Below are 18152 nucleotides of genomic sequence, written 5' to 3'. Positions count from 1 at the left end.
CAAATTATATCTGGCAACTTCAATAAAAACACAGGCAGCCTTAATCACTGACTTCATTCACTTAATTATATTCAGTTTGTTCTCAATCTCGAGATGATCTGTTCGGCCTTGAAAGTCTCTTTTTTGTCCCCTGAGCTGCAATCATCTCGCTCCCACCATGCCTTTGTTCTAGTGGTCCGGCCTTATCGGACACTTTGAATGTCCCCTCTCATGTCCGGAGCAGACCGGCTGACAAGACCTGCTCACAGCGAGGATGGTGACTCAGCAGCTCCAATGCTGTCATCCACTGACAAGAACAGAGACTGTGTGCTGGAGTTAATTAGCAAAGGTGCCCTCATCTGTGAGATGGTAAAAACTCATTAGCAGCTTAGTGTTGTGTTGTCGTACTGAAAGGCGACACGTGAGGGGGTGGGGTGGTAACAACTCTTCTGTGTTGATCGTCATCCCTGTCGAGTCCACCATGACGGGATCTGAAACTGTGGCCACAAACTGCCACAAACATGTCAGGGGGACCACTTCTCCCTCTGCAATTAATCCACAGAGCTCGCTGGTAGCGAGTATTCTTCATGTTTCACAAGTTTACTGAGTTATGCAGCTGCAAAAACATAGACAAAGTTAGATAACCGATACCGCAGTCGTCTGAGAGCTATAACGTTTGTGTGTTTAGTGTTGACAGTTCATGACCAATGCAGAGAAACTGACAATCAGTGTCACCTGCTGACAACTGCAAACAAAGAACAAGCCGGAGCCACTACCTTCTTCACCCCAAAGGTGTTCAATGTTAAATAAATCCTACTGTTACACTCCCTTGCACATCCTTTCTGTTTCTATAGTTAAATACACTTGCCACTTTTACAATATACTTGTTTTAAAGTACTGTTACCATTTTAATATTTTTATTTTTTTCAATTTTGTCTCGGTTATTGCATTGTGTTTATTGTTTATTGTTATGCACCATTCACCAAGTCAAATTCATTGCATGTGTAACGTACTTGGCAATAAACGGTTCTGATTCAGATTCAGATTCTGATAAATGAAAAAGATATCATGAAATATCAATTGATTAAAAATATAAATTAACCAACAATTTGACAATAGAAGTCTATGAGAAAATGACTCTACTTCTCTCTTGATTTATTACCTCAGTAAACATTGTAAACATGAGTTTATGTTCTCAATCTCTAGTTTCAAGTCTTCTTCAATACAGCATGATGTTCATTTAGTAAATGATGGTCCATTTAGAGTCAAACAGACCATAAAGCAGAGTATGCTTTAGGGCGGGGCTACTGTGATTGACAGGTTGCTGCAGCTACCAGAATATGGCAAAATATATATATATATATACCAAATATGCCGTCTTTACGTCACTCCTCCGCATTCTAAATATGGTTACATCTGCTCATTGGTTGTGAAAAAAAACAACAGGAGTAATCTAAAATGGCTACGACAAAATCGTCGAACTCGAGGCATCATAACGGCAGTCCACAAACCAATGGGTGACGTCACGGTGGCTACGTCCACTTCTCATATACAGTCTATGGTCACACCACATCTTAACTGCTGCTAAAAGTAAAACCAATTAGATATGCACTGCAATGAGGACTCAAGTTATATTTTCCCACGATCTATAGAATAGCAAGAATCAAGGCCTTGGCGTGTTCAAAACAAACTGGTTCGTCCAACCGCACCTGAGGGACAAAGGTTGAAAAGACTGCTGTGATAGAGAGGGCGGAGACACCATTCTGTCTTAATTTGGATAATGATCCACAGGACATTCATGGTGTTTGTATATACAGGGTGGCAGAAATATGTAGCTGGGCGAGGAATAAAAAGAGAGACATGCTGGCTACTCTCTCACCTCCGAAACTCAGAAAGTTAGAATGAGAGCGGGAATATTCCTGATGACAAGGGGAGACACAAGCCCACTGACCCCTTCAGTCACCTACGCGTTGACCGATCAACTATTTTGTTCTCTTTTTGCATCCCGTCTCTGACTTGTACCTCAACAATTAGCTGGAGTTGTGAGGTGTGACGGCTCCCTTTTGGGTTTCCAGTGACGCCGCATCGATCTGTTTGGCCGTAATCCTGCTGAACGCCTCGGAGCCGGAGTGGAAGTGCAGCCTCTTCTTCTTCGGGATGTCACATGTTAAACGGACTGTGTCAAAGTGTTACAGCTGGAGTTCGGCAATATGATATGATGTAATGTCCCATGAGGGAGGTTAAAATTGAGAATGGCCGCCAGTGTCATCGTCTGTGAGTGTACAGTAAGCTATGAGTCACAGTGCGAACGCCATACTGTACAAAGCTTTGACGTATCACATGATTACATCCCCACAAGTCACATTACGCTGTTGATATGAAATACCTGAAAAGAATAGCTTTGTTGAACACAACTCCAATTTACAGTTAATCCAAACACTGTAATGTCACAAACATTTGTAAGATGTAGCCCTTGACTCGAGGCTAAAGCAGACTCAGCAGTGGGAGCTGTTAAGAGTCCTGCAGAGATTAGCCACATCCTAAATCAAATAGGCTCACCGTCTCTCCAGACGGACCTAAAGCATCATGTTTATTTGCTCTGGCAATAAAGGCCAATACACGCAGGATTAGAGCAGGAAGACACGGCTCTGTCCAATTTATACAGACCTATAAAATATACTTTCCAATTCAACCTCCTGATCTGCACTCTATAAATAATGTCCACGGTCGGTTTACGTCTGCTGCTCTTGTGCAGGGTCTAATGGTGTTAGAGCACCACCTCTTAAAAATGTAATCTGATTAATGAATGTCTGCATGACTGTTAAATGATCATGTATGAACCATCACAAGCCAAGAATGAAAATATGACCTTACATTTATGTTTGTGCTATTTTTGCATTATGATCATAAAATCACAGAAGCCTCTCTTGTATCACAACACCTGTTGCTGTTATGATGTTAAAAGTGCACTAATTTGTATTTTAAAGTATTTTCACTTTCAAAAAACAGGTAATGGGATGAACCATCCGTGTGCCATGAATTACACAAATGGTGTTTGTCAATTTATAAAATACTTTTTCAAGTCAATAAAGTCACAGTTTGTCATAATGGCATTTGTGTTATTGCACATTTAAAAAAACAACCTAGTGTGGCTGTATAGGGTTCTTTAGAAATGATTTGTATGGGGGACACAGACCTTTAACAGGATGTACAGGGGTAATCGCACAAAGACTTTATTCATGTGACTTGCTGTCCACACTTTGCGTGATAAAAAAATATCTCCAGAAAATGTAAGTTGAACACTCACAAATCTTTTCCTGTATGTAAAATGTCCCATCGGGAGCTCAGGGTGAGCAGAAGAGTGTTTGTGGAGGACAAATGTTTTAACTTCATCTTTCACAAACAGAAACAAGATTTGCATAAGTAGCCTGCTTCACCGACTCATTCCTCGCATCATGCAGAAGACTTTGATTGGATATTAATTCAAATGAATCATATAAATGTCTGCAACAGATTGATTATTCAAAGATGCGTCAGTGTCGGTGCTCTGTCAGTTAAAGAAGTCTTGGAAGACAAATGCCTGGGACTGAAGTTGACCCTAATCAGAGGTCAAGAAGTTTCTCTTAATTACTTATTGATCCATCAGACGTTGGTGAATGTGCCGTGTGTTGTTTGTTTGGTGACTGATAATCCTGCACCAATAGGGGGCAGTCTATAACTGTGATAATGCCATTGATGTTTCTAACAGGTTTGACAGAAGGTTTGGTACATACCTATTTCACAGTTAATGCACAAGCAGCAGTGACAATAAAGTCACCTTATTGATTAGGTTAGTACAATATCAGTTGGGATATAAAAGAGAAATGATTCACGCACAGTATACATACCTTTTAATAAAGGTGTCTGGTAACAGATAGGCTGATATCCTATTTGATAAAAGCATTTATCAACAATCTGAAGAACATTTATGTCCCAATATTAAGTCTTGATTTGCAATAGTACATGCGGGGAAACAGTTTATAATGTTGTGTACATCATGCTTGTGATGTAAGTTATGTAGCTTGTAAGGAAATCTTTACATTAATAATTATATTGTATCCATAATAGTATTTATATATTTTAAAGGTGCAGTGTGTAGGATTGGTTGCATCTAGCGGTGAGATTGCAAATTGCAACGAACTTAACCACTCCCATGTGGAAAACATGAAAACGAGAATGGCCCATCTAGAGCCAGTGTTTAGTTTGTCCGTTCGAGGCCACCATAGAAAACATGGCTGCCGGCTCCATGTGTAGATATAAATGGCTCATTCTAAGCTAACGAAAACACAATGATTCTTATTTCCAGGAAAAGTGAAGCCAATACTGAAGTGCCTTAAACTTGCATTCTCTCTACTGTCCACCAGGGGGCGACTCCTCTGGTTGTATAGAAGTCTATGAGAAAATGACTCTACTTCTCTCTTGATTTATTACCTCAGTAAACATTGTAAACATGAGTTGATGGTCTCAATCTCTAGTTTCAAGTCTTCTTCAATACAGCATGATGTTCATTTAGTAAATGATGGTCCATTTAGAGTCAAACAGACCATACAGCAGGGATCCATGAACCATAAAGTGTGGCTAGCTTGTGATTGACAGGTCGCTACCGCAACGTTGTCCGGTCTGGGAGTTTTCTGTTTTCATCTTTCAATTTTAACCCTTTGACAGTGTGTTTTTATTTGGTCGCCTAAAAGAGTCACTTCTGGTTCCCAAAAAAACAAGATGGCGACAACCAAAATGCCGAACTCAAGGCTTCAGAGCACTAATCCACAGACCAATGGGTGATGTCGCTATGCCAGGTTCTTTTTTTGTATCTGGGATTGCTACACAGATGGAGAGCTGTATATTTTGTGCTCAGTTTCTTACATTAAAATAGTGGGCGGCAAGGTGGTGCAGCGTCGCCTCACAGCAAGAAGATCAAGGGCCTCTCTGTGTAGTTTCTATGTACTCTCTATGTTTGCGTGGGTTTCTTTCGGGCTCTTGATTTGGCATATCAAATACGCAGCTCATAGAATCTGATTTCCACACCGGAGGCCCAGATGATCCGCTGTATTTAGCGACCCCTAACCGGTGCAGCCGAAAAGAAGAACAACTCCTACATTTTATTTCTTCACAGTCAGCATGAACATCAGGAATATTTTGGTGTAGAGTTGAAAAAATGTAAAGAAATTCGGATTATTTTGTCAGTTTATAATTTTATATTTTATAATTTCTTTTTTTTTTATGTATCAGTTAAGTAAACAGACATTATTATGGACTAAAAAGTTAGATAATCAACCCCAGTATAACATTGGTCAGTTCTTTGGCACGCATATAATCATGTCATATCCAACATATGGGAAGTACATAACACGATCTAGGCAGAGGTCTAGGACAAAAACATGCCCATGTCAATTGTGAGATTTTGGTCTATTTATCTTCCATAATATGTCAAAAGTCACCATTAGATAACGCCTTACTTGCATATCTAAACATTACAAAAAACACAATTGTCCTAATGTAAGTAATCAACCGTGGAAGTTTCATGGTGATATCTATTAGTTAAATATTTGTTTACCTGATTCACTGGGGTGTCTCCCCTTCATTAGTCATATTTGTAAATAATTAGTAGTAACAGATGATCCTAATGTCAAGACTCATATACCTCCTAACCGGATCACCATAACCACCAGTAGGAGCAGTAGCAACAGTAGTGCAGACAGATAGAGGGCAGCACTGCTCCCTAAATGCTGCCACTGTGGTGTAATGGATGAGCTGAGCTTTCATGTACATCCACCAGTGCTCAGGCTGAGGACACAGAGCTGTAAATGTGCTGGGACATCGTGTACTGAACGCTATGTGCTGCTGCTCAAAACACAAACACACAGACAGACACAAAAGACTGAACCGCTGTCCCCAGAAAAGCCTGTATGTGGGCACTAATACAGCAGTTAGTCATATACATGTACAAGACTATGGTTGGACATGATATATCCTGATTCATACCCTTAATGTCAAATTTAGTCTTCAGTTTTATATTTAATGTAGTGCTTCCTTTGGCTGTGTTTTCCTTCTGATGTTGTTGTTGTTGTTTTGTGTGTGTGCGTATTTATATTATCTGACATCATTTAGTGTATATATAATGAATAGCATTTATAATATGTTTTAGATAGTCTACAACTGTAAAAACTTTCCAAACTTACATCAATAACCTTGTATCGAAACTCAAACCAAATTAGGTTTACAATTCCACGCTAAAGCGCCGAGTCATTATTTCTATAGACACATTGTATGAAATGAAATTGTGAAAACAAAGTGTTCGCTCATAGTGATCAACGGTTAACCTACAGAGAATGACAAGCTGGACCTGCAGCTCCCCGAGGCTTTTTTTGGGTTTTTTTTAGCTTTCTAGTGAGTTTCAGCTCGTGGTTTATCCGTCCTGCTCACAACTTCCCTGTTTAGGTTCACTCTTACTGCACCCATTTCCCACTGTGAAAAAAGATAAGTTACAATATAATTAGCCTTTATTTAATATACCAGAAAAAAACATTTAGTATATCCCAACTCCTAGTATATCACATGCAGTGTGCCAAAATACCAGGATGTTCTACAGCATCTGGTTGCATTTTACAGTGTGCAAGCCAGCATGATCTTCTGTCTATTTTGGCCCACAATCCTCGATGCAGCAGATATGTGAGCGAGCGGGTCAAAGTTCAAGGTGCCATGCTATGAGGAAGTAATATGTCCCGATTGAATGCACACTGCATGCAACAGTTCATTCTATGTAAGGGCAGCTGCAGTACGTTCTAAATGTAAAAAGAAAAAGTATAGAAGATCTGGATATAGACACAATAAGGTAAACTAACATACCCCCTTGATAACAATGTCTATTTTCTTTAAAAAATATATAATATCAATATAATATGTGATTCAGACTACGGAGCCTCCGTGTTGTTGTACATTATATTGTACGTTTTGAATATGTCTGTTAATCAAAATGTGATTGGTCGATGCTCAGGAAAATCGACCTAAACGGAACAGGAATAATGACAGCTTCTGTCTTTATGGTGGGAGTAGCTCTTGAATCAACAGAGAACTGAAATAAAGGACTCCAGGTAGAGATCTACTCACAGCAGACTACCTTCTGGCCCACTGGCCTTCTTAGTGTGCATCTTTGGTTTTTTTCTTTTTTTTAAAGGCCACAGCCCTTTGATCAATCTCTCTTCTATCCTGCGTTGGATCACTTCACTGTAGTTGAAACATACATTCGGTCACTCCCTTCAGAATCAAAAGGGTTACCGAAATTGTTGAGTTAGTTTGCTTATCGAAGTATATTCAGTACATGCATTTCCCTCTTGTCAAAGTTCAGTTTCTTTCACGGAGCCCCACAGTTCTTTTCGAAAAAAATGTTGCTCTCGCGCTTCCCTTAGTTTCCCCGTTAGTTCTCTTTGAATAACTCTCAGTTCCATTATATCGTTGTTCCGTCCCGTTTTCATCCAAAACATTGTTTGATCTTCGGATGTAATGTAGTGTCCGTTGTGTGTGTCCTAATGGTCTTCTTTTGCACTGAAGTGTTGACACAAAAAAGTACCCTGTGATCGCCTCCGCAGTACTGTTAATGTTATTGTCGTGATGGATGCGTATCTCATATAAATGTGTCTCACAGAAATATACGTGAAATGACCACGACCTCTTACGTGGTGGTGGTTACATGCTGCCACCATGGAAACAGTCTAACCTTATGGTTTAGGCAACAAAACCGCTTAGCTAAGTTTAGGAAAAACATCATGGTTAGACTTAAAATAACTACATAAACTAACTAAAATACGTATACACGTCACAAACGTAACCTCACGAACACATTGGGACACGAACGGGGGTCTCCTGGCTTAAAGTTCTGTGTTTGTTTGACCCATCCACCTGATGTTTATACTACCTCACTAGATCTGAGCGTTACGTTTACATGTGACTCTACCACTAAAAAAGAGTCCTAATTGACTTTCCATTGGCAGCATTGTTTCTGTGGTACCGACACGTCATTTTAACACATTACGTGTCACAACCAATTAATTAGCTGTAAAGAAGTCGTGGTCATCACATATATCTCTGTGAGATCAGGCTGGTTAGGGGCATCTCCTCCATCTTTGCATTGCTGAAGAGTATTGATAGCAGAAGTGGCTTGTTGCTCCTTTGGCAAAGTCGATGTTCAATGCCGCCCGTCCTCCCTCGTTTCCACGGACCAACTCATTATCTCCCTATCGGGATTTGTAATTTTGTTTCAAAGTGTTTAGAAAAAGAAAAAAATATATATTTTTTTTATTAGTGTTGTTGATGAGCTGTGAACTTTGCCAGCTGCCATCAGCATAGACTGTAAATAAGAAGTAATCATCGTGGCGTCACCCATTGGTTTGTGGACTGCGGTTTGGACTTGAGTTCGGCACTTTCGCTGTCGCCATTTTGGATTACGTCTTTTCCCATGTTTTTTTTTTGCAACCTATCAACAGAAGTTACCATATTTGGAATGCGGAGGAGTGACGTAGAGACACCGTATACGTCTCTGGTAGTGACAGCAACCTGTCAATCACAGTAAGCCCGCCCTAAAGCATCCCCTGCTTTATGGTCTGTTTGACTCTAAATGGACCATCATTTACTAAATGAACATCATGCTGTATTGAAGAAGACTTGAAACTAGAGATTGAGAACATAAACTCATGTTTACAATGTTTACTGAGGTAATAAATCAAGAGAGAAGTAGAGTCATTTTCTCATAGACTTCTATACAACCAGAGGAGTCGCCCCCTGGTGGACAGTAGAGAGAATGCACGTTTTAAGACACTTCTTCATTGGCTTCACTCAACAGAACCGGAGGTTGCCGTCTGGCCATCACCATAGCCCACTGGTAAGACTTCAACAATATTGCTTGACGCCTGCAGACGGTCTCCTAAGAAGAGACCATCCATGTGTAATGTTATGCACTCGGACAAATCAGAAGTACAGAAAAATCACATGAATGAAATTCAGATCAGTCACAGTGATCAAAGTCACACTCAAGACTACATCGTCTATTTAACAATCACCATTTAATTTGTGTGTGACGCATGATGCAGTGCCTACTTCGATCAACCCGATCTTATGGGACGGTGTATGAATAGCTCAACATTTAAAGGACATTCCATTTTTTGCCTGTCATTTTACTGCACGTCGTTACAGTGAAACGGCCGTAGTTAAGTTTAGGCAACAAAACCACTTAAATAAGTTTAGGATAAAACATCATGGTAGGCTTAAAATAAGTACTTACACTATGTAAAATATGTAAATGTAACATAAGGAAAACACATCACAAACATCAGTATTGTAGCTTCAAACACTGTAGGACACAGACTTTGGTTTTACCCATCCACCCACACTACTTTCTCACTTTTACCACTATGTCACTAGCTCTGAACTGACAACATGGTGTAAAATGACATGCAAATAGTTGAGTTTGCCGTTGTTAATGCTTCCTAAATTTGTGTGTCTTTCAAACGCCGCGTGATGAGACCGAGCTGATTCTGATTAGTGTGGTCGTGATTCTACATGCAGGATGAGATCCTGAGGCCAAAACTTGAGGAAATTGCTTTTTTTTTGCAGCTGTATAACACATGGGGGAGGGCGTGAATGACACGGAATGAACTTGGATTGAATAACGATGCCGTGAAAAGTAACACAAGGAAAGAATAATGGAAAACAAAGGAAGACACAATGAAACACAAAAATAAATTAAGCCATGCCGCCTTTAAATAAGTGAATAAAACAACATATAAACAGCAGAGAGGGCTGTGTAATCTGGTCCGTCTCATGTGCTCACGACTCCATTCTCTGCTGCGTCATCCTCAGCGGATTGGATTGAGGACAATCATCCAGGTCAGGCTGTCGAGGCAAAGTGTGTCCACCGCTCGTTCTCACAGCAGATTAAAACCCTGTGGATTAGGATTAGTCAAATCCACGTATACCTGTGCACATTTAGCGTTGGTGGGAAGGAAATAAAGCACTGACCCAGGTCAGAGGTAAGGCAGCTTGCACACTGTGCTGCAACAGGTGCTGGACTGGTGAGAACTTATTGTAAATGGATTTACAGTCTGTTAGACCTCAGCAGGCAGAGATGACGAAGCAGTTCTGTGTCATAGCTTTTTGTATCTTATCTTTTAGCTCCGCTCCTCTCTCGTCACACCATGTTATCATACTGGATAAACTTGATTTTATAATTTGAACATGAATAATTTGTGCGAATAAATTTGAAATGCACGTCAATTCAAAAATTGGAGCCCATCTATCTATATGAGCATACCCATCAAATCCAAAACTTTAATATTTGTCACTGCAGGTTTTTTTTCCTCCGCAGTTGTTTCGATTTCTGCGAATTTTGGATAGCGATAAAAACAACACAAGAAGTAAAATAATGACTTCAGCTCACACGATCAATAGATTTTCTCAGATGTAAATGTAATCGTGTTCACACCGTCACACAACAATCTGGATTTTGATCCATTTGGTCTCACAGCATAGTGCCCTGTTTGACAAACCAAATAAATAAATAAAAAAATGCGATGACAACAAATGGGGAAGTGTAGCAGTCAAAGATGGCGAGTGGCCGACAAGAGATGGGGAATCATACCTGTCGTTGTCAAGGTAACATACAGAGAGAGAACTATTCATTTCCAAATGCATTAGCTGATGTTTTTTCTATGGACATTATCCATGTCAGAAATGACAGATGTACTATAACACCTGACCATAGAGGATAAGTGGCAGCGTTACATCGCTTACGTCCATTATCATTATTATTCCCAGCAGTGGAAGCGTGAGAGCTCACTATCTTTCCCTTAAAAGGTTACCATTATGTATTAAAGGCCATGTAACGTATGATTAACACACACACACATAGGTGTATATATATTATATATATGTGTATATATATATAGTCAATTTTAACTTCACATCACCGTTTTTAAATCATACAAAGAGAAAGTGTTAATGCATCCAGCATTTCTATAACGAGTCACCATATGACTAGATGTGGATCTTCAGACGGTTCATCAGACCTCAGCCATGATTCAGCAGATCTGTGTGTGTGTGTGTGTGTGCATGTCTGCACGTGTGTCAGACGCGTGCCTCCCTGCAACAAGGCAGCACCAATGAAGAAGTGGGTCAGCCTGGTCTGAGAGAGACAACAGCTCACTGCAGCTCGTGTGTTTGCTTTCACCCTTGGGTTAAGCTCCTGTACCAACACTGACACTTTTGAATTCATTTCATATTTCTTGTCCAGGTGTATCTTTAAATTTGACCATTTTGAATGCCAAAAAAATGAAGCAAAATACAGATTGTTGTTGTAGATAGTGTTTCTAAATGTTATTGTTATCAAGCTAAATAATGTTTTAATTTGCAGTCTGGCCCCTTCACAGTTCCACACCTATTCCCTTTCCTTCTGAGAGTCACATGAGGAGATTGACTGTCTTCAAACAATATTCAAACCACATGCACATTAAAACAGTTTGTGGTGGCTGTAATCTTTCCCCGTTCATACCAGCCACTAAGAGTCCTAACATAAGCTGAGGATGACTTCATGGTCCTCATTCCATGACAAATTACGGTTCAGATTGTATCTGAAGACGATATGAGACGTCAATAGTCTGTGTCAATTGATATGTGAGGACTCTTAGCGGCCAGTATGAACAGCAGGCTATCAGGATGGTTCAAAGACAGAACAACTGTAAACCTATACTTGAAGTACAGAGCTGGGGTCAATTAGCAAGCTAACTAGCAGACAGCTGGCTACTTAACTATTTTACCAATAACGCCATGCAACACTGGCTACAGAAAATTATCCAACAAGGTTGTTTCTTAACTGGCGATGGCAGTCGCCAGTTAAGTAGATTCCTACCTGTGTGGATGAAGAATTAAGTTGTTCAATTTGACAAATTCAGCAGCTAGTAAGCTGTGTTCCTTGCTTAATTCCAGCATGCTTTCATGCAAACATTACACTGGATATAAAAAGGTCTACGGTCCCTCTGCCTCACTCCTTGCCTTTAGGAGACTACTTTGCAGTTCGAGCTCCTGAGACTAGCTAGCTAGCTAGCCACCTGTGCAGATGGACACGCTAGCAAGCTAGTTGTCCTCTCCGGAGCTTCTGCCAGCGGCAAAGGGGTCGGTTAACATGTTAACATGTTAATATGTTAATATGTTAATGGTAACTTGACCTTCCATATTGACAAACTTTCTTCGGCCATTTAAAAAAAAAAAAAAGCCAACAAAAATTGCTAGTCAGCATCAACTAACGTGTTCAGAGAATTATTCTGCCTCCACCTGTACTCCGCCCACAAAAACATGTCATCATGTTTACCAATTAAAAGGGGTCTATAGCGTCCGTACCACTGATTCATCATAACTTATGATGATTAAGCGGTGATATCTCAATGATGATGATTAAATGTCAGAAGAATGATCAATAATTGATTTATAGCATATTTATTTACTCGCACAAAGTGCTCCACAATTCAGTAGGAACAAAGTGTGTCCATTGCTGTTTAGTTTTCATTGACTACAAAAACGGTCAACAACCAAATGACTGAATAATAATACAATTAAAATTAAGCCAATTGTTTTTAAACTGAATGACGCTGCAAATGTCCTCTTTTCAGGAGGGAACAGTAGAGTTAGCAGCTGGTAACTTCTTGCTTTGTGCTAAGAAACTTTCCAATGTCCTGGTCACGTGTGAAAAGAGACAGCCTAGAGCCAATAACTAGAGCAACTGAACTGAGATTCAAACCAAACTTAACAAAAACGACATCAGTCACTTCGTGGTCTCCTTTCACAAAATGACTCATAAAGACGTACTCGAGACACCTTTATGCTGTCATTGGCGTATGACACTCAGTTCGATCAATACTTCTTTTATGAGGAGATGAAACCTCTACAGAAAGGAAGAACCCATTAGGCCCATTAATTATCATGTTAACAGCACAGGAAGAGCATTATTTTTGCTTCTCCAGGCCGGGTAGAAAATCTCACAAAGTCTCTCACCACATTAGGGAACGCACAGTTGAAAGGACAGAACCTAATGGAGTGCTTGAAGATCAAGAAATCATTCAATGGGTGACTATTTCTAGCGATGCTTTCTTCTGAACAACTTTACAATCACTAATGAAGAACCAAAGATGTTTTGTAACTGACATTTAGTCAGTCTGATGTGTTTTTTGCATAATCAATCTGCCCATGACTAATAGAAGGCTTACAGCCCACCACATATCAGCTGCTTATCTAATAATGATGTTTTAATAATTGCATTATCATACAATTTGGCAAGTAAAGGTCTTAAAAATCTAATTTGAATGCCCTACTTTGCTAACCTGATAATCAGACTGAATTGCCATGTTGTTTTCAACTTAATTCTGACATGGTGTTCATATTAGCTGTTTTTCTGTTTGGGTAGTTCGTCATGTTGATTGAAGAAAAATGCTTCTAAACTACAGTTAATTACCACTCCGTTTGTATTTTTGCAGCTCTGGCCACAGGTTATGATGACACTATGCCAACCCACAGACTGCAAAACAGCTGTTTCCAGCACCATCATTTATAATTTAAAACACACGCTCTCACGCTCTAATAGTGCCACATTCTTATGTGAGTGCCAGGCAGCAACCTCCGGTTCTGCCGAGTGAAGCCAATGCCGAAGTGTCTTAAAACTTCCATTCTCTCCTGACCAGCAGGGGGCGACTCCTCTGGTTGTATAGAAGTCTATGAGAAAATGACTCTACTTCTCTCTTGATTTATTACCTCAGTAAACATTGTAAACATGAGTTTATGTTCTCAATCTCTAGTTTCAAGTCTTCTTCAATACAGCATGATGTTCATTTAGTAAATGATGGTCCATTTAGAGTCAAACAGACCATAAAGCAGGGGATGCTTTAGGGCGGGGCTACTGTGATTGACAGGTCGCTACCGCTTCCAGAGACGTATACGGCGTCTCTACGTCACTCCTCTGCATCCAAATATGGTAACTTCTGTTCATTGGTTGCGAAAAAAACAACATGGTGACGGCATAATCGTCGAACCCGAGGATTCAAAACGGCAGTCCACAAACCAACAGGCAACATCACAATGACTACGTCCACTTCTTATATACAGTGAGTGCTCTGATTTTGAAACGTATTTGGAAGGATTTTTAATAATCTTTTATCGATTCTCGGGTGGTAAAAATTGCTTCAATTTAGCACCAAATATCTGTAAGAAATAGTATCAACCACCAAAACAACTAAAGAGGCTTAATAGAGCGAGAATGGCCATCATATACTTCCATCAGAATGTTCTAAGCCCCTCTGCACTCAACTTTTAACATTCAGCACCTAAGCAAAATTAAGAGAAAAAAACAGAAACATCAAGTTAATCTTCAGGTTCCCAGCTTTAAGATTATGTACACCACTTCTATAAGACTGTTCTCTCCCTAAAGATCCCCTCTCCCCCTAACAATGACAAGAATGCCGATCTATGCGGTTCTCTAAGGGCAAATGTCAGAGGGGCTGTTTACTGTGTTGTAAACTGACACCAGTGAAGCAAACGTCAACCCCCTCAATGCTCTCTCTGTCCGTGTACATTAGTGTGTGTGCGGCGTTGAGCCCCTCCCTCCTGTTCTATATGTTCTGGAACATGTTGTTCTCTGGCAGACGGCCTGAAAACACCACCATCGTATCCTATTTCAGATCTACAGCCTGCTGTGGACACAGAGTGCTGTCACAAGGCATGGGTTCCTTTTTTGTTTTTGAAAGCAAACATGATTTACAAATGTGCCTTTTACAGAGGAAGTAAATCTTATACGTTCATTATGTTTTCATTGTGAGAGGAATGGTTCAACAAGAACAACACTGACAAGTAGAGGAAAACATTTTGTTTTTTTAAAGATATCTTTAAAAATGTAAATAAAAAATGTTGCTCATGGATCATTTTTCTGGCAACATTTCTCTGCAAAATCATAATGCCGTTAATTACCCAGTTAAATAATAGAATCAGACCCCCTCCTAGGTACATAGACAATAGACTGTTGATTCTTCATGTCGGATTTCTCTTTTCGAGGATTCTTGCGCTCCGATTGGCCGCTTGCTGCTCAATGTCACAGCTGTTTCTGTCTTCCCTGATTCAGCAACGTCTCCCCCCCCCCCTCCCCCTTCTTAGCTCCATTTCTGTGCCTATAGCTGCCCCCCCCCCCCCCCCCCCCCCCCGCCCCCTCCTCCCTGTTCCTCCCCTTTGTACACTGTGTACCCAGCTGAACATAAAGAGCACAGAACACTGACATATTGTTGTCTGCTGCGTATGTGTGTGTGAGGCATTGTCTGAGCGTGTCCATGCTGGGATTTCCCCGCTTATCATTAATCTGCACATTCCAATTAATCGAGCAGCCTAATGACAGTGGTCGCATGGAGCAGGGCTTTGTTTCTGACCAGGGCTCCCGTGGAGCTGTTTATAATTCCATATTTACTCAAAATGGCAGGGGGTATTCCACTTTCTTTGAGCCAATAAGATCACTGCTCTGTTATTCTTTCTGTATTAGCCCCATCAGCTGCTACCAATGCAGCTGCTGTTCTTCCTGAAGCCTACAGAAAAGACATTCCACACAGTATACAGTACAAACATACACAAACTCCTCCCAAGTCTTAAAGGGCATTTCGAGTGATTTGGTTACATTTCCATAAAGCAGTTTAACACACAAGAGACATAAGCTAAAAAAAGTAAAAAAAAACAAATGCTAAATAAGACATTTTTAAACAAAATGTTACAAGTATGAAGTGAAAACATCTAAGACACTGTGTGGCAGCAACCTGCCAATCACTGTGTAGCCCCGTCCTAAAGCATACTCTGCTTTATGGTCTGTGTGACTCTAAATGGACCATCATTTACTAAATGAACATCATGCTGTATTGAAGAAGACTTGAAACTAGAGATTGAGACCATAAACTCATGCGGATTTGTGGGTGCTGATTGGAAAGTTATAAAACAGAGCTTAATGAAATCAAGGAAAGGCACAAGGGCCAGAAAAAGGCTGTATCCACCAAATAAGTTTAATTCTAATGTGATGTTAAGAATGTAGTAACAAGCATAAAGTACCACTATGGTCAAGTTAAGATTGATTTTCAGAGACAGATATGTTTATAGGTTTATAACTCATTGCAACATAGCTCAATGCAGATTCATCTGTTGATACATCTGATTTATGGATTGTGTTCCCTGGAATATTTGAAGGCAACATTGGTTTTTAGCAACAAAAGAAAAAGAAAAAACACCACCACCTAATAGCTGGATAGGTTTGTAGTTTTGGTGGTGATCAAAGAATGGAGCTTGTCTGGTGTTTCTGGGCTGATAAAACAAACCCCATGGGATAATCCCGTAGGGATCCAGGGGATTAGCGCCAACTGTGGGAAACCAACTTCCTCCATGTGGTGCCTGCGCCTACATAAACAGTGACGGGACATAGACGCTGTAAAGCAAACCAATATTCATTTTGCTATGCGGCACGGCAGTCACAGAAATCAAAGAGTTACAGTTCGTCACTAGTATGCCTTAAAACTGTGGTCATTGCCTCGTCAGCCAAATGTCAGTCAAAAGACAAATTCCGCTTTGTGTCCAAATAACGTACAGCTTGGTTGGTATACAGCTACATAGATCAGAAAACAGCCCTCAACAGCTTGTTCACCATCATTTCAGTGTTCCAAAATTAGTCAGATAGCTATTTACAAACCCAGAGTTTAACTGGGAGCAGTTAAAAAGAACTGCACCCAGTTCAGTCTAATCAAACCATTCATGTTAACCTTAAAGTTGGCACAAAGCAAAAAACATCAAATGTGTTCATGAGAAGTGTGCAGTGAGTCGAGGAATCAAATGAATAACTCACACATGGTTTTAAAAGAATCACTAGCAGAATACCAGTGTGACAGCAAATCATGAGCAAATTCCACATTAGTCAGCATATTACCTTTTTCCCAGTTCAGTTGTACTAAACGCAGATAGCCCTCCCTCTGCCAGTGTGGACACACTGAAGCATTCATTTCCTGTCTACATCAAAATGTTCACACCCACAATTCAAAAAGAATAAAGGAAGTATTGGGCTCCTTCTCATTGAACTTGGGTACTAAACACAAGTACGCACTAACATAACGAATACGGCACAATTTCAGAGGGAAAACCTTCCTCAGCCACCAACACTGAATTGAATCCCTGTTGAAACTCAATTCAAACTGCAGCGGGACCTTTTCTACTTCAGATTGCTGGTTGTGAGACAGGCATCTGAAACATGAGACATCATTATTGTTGACTAAAACATAAAGTTTCTGATTTAAATGTGATACTACATCTGTCAGTTGTTTACTCTGAACATTAATATTAATATTCATTCGAGCTGAATGAAATGAGTGGATCTTTATTTTAGTCAGAGCATTTGATGTCTTGATTGCTGTTGGACTGTAAAGACAATTTCAACAAATATGACAAAAAATGTCTTTGAAGAAGGTAACCAACCCGTTTTAAAACCAACTCAAAGTCAGTGGACGATCCTCTAATACAGAGTAAATGTGAAGTACTAAAATAGAATTACCGCCTTGTGGTTGTATTCTTCCACCAACCGGTCATGTTGCACTGTATTCGTTTTTATTAAGACTTACATTTTTTTTTATTCTTTAAGGCTTTTGTGTGAATTAGCACAAGAATTCTTGAGTTATGGCCAAACATATTGACCTCTGACCTCCAAATTCTAGTTAGTTCATCTGTAAGTGCAGGTTTAGCCAAATTTGAAGTTTCCTCGAGGTGTTCATGAGAATGGACCGGACAGACGTACGGACGGACAGACAACCTGAAAACATAATCCACTGTCGCCGGGGCAGAGGCATAACATTGCATCTAAAGTAAATTGCCTACCCTAGCTTTAACGTTAAAAAAAAATCAATTCTCAGCAAAAAAATGAATACTTGACAGATGAAAGGGACTGAGAATAACATTTAGACTGTATTAAAATATCATTAACCTGATACTGCTACGAGCCGTCGCCATGTTGAAAATGCTCCCAATCTCTTGTTATGCACCTTTAATGATATACTTATTAATTTAACACTTTAATTATTAAACACACATATATATAA

This window comes from Pholis gunnellus (assembly GCF_910591455.1).
Source record: "Pholis gunnellus genome assembly, chromosome: 2".
NCBI lineage: Eukaryota > Metazoa > Chordata > Actinopteri > Perciformes > Pholidae > Pholis > Pholis gunnellus.
The sequence above is the reverse complement of the archived record's forward strand: the minus strand, read 5'-3'. Positions refer to the sequence as shown.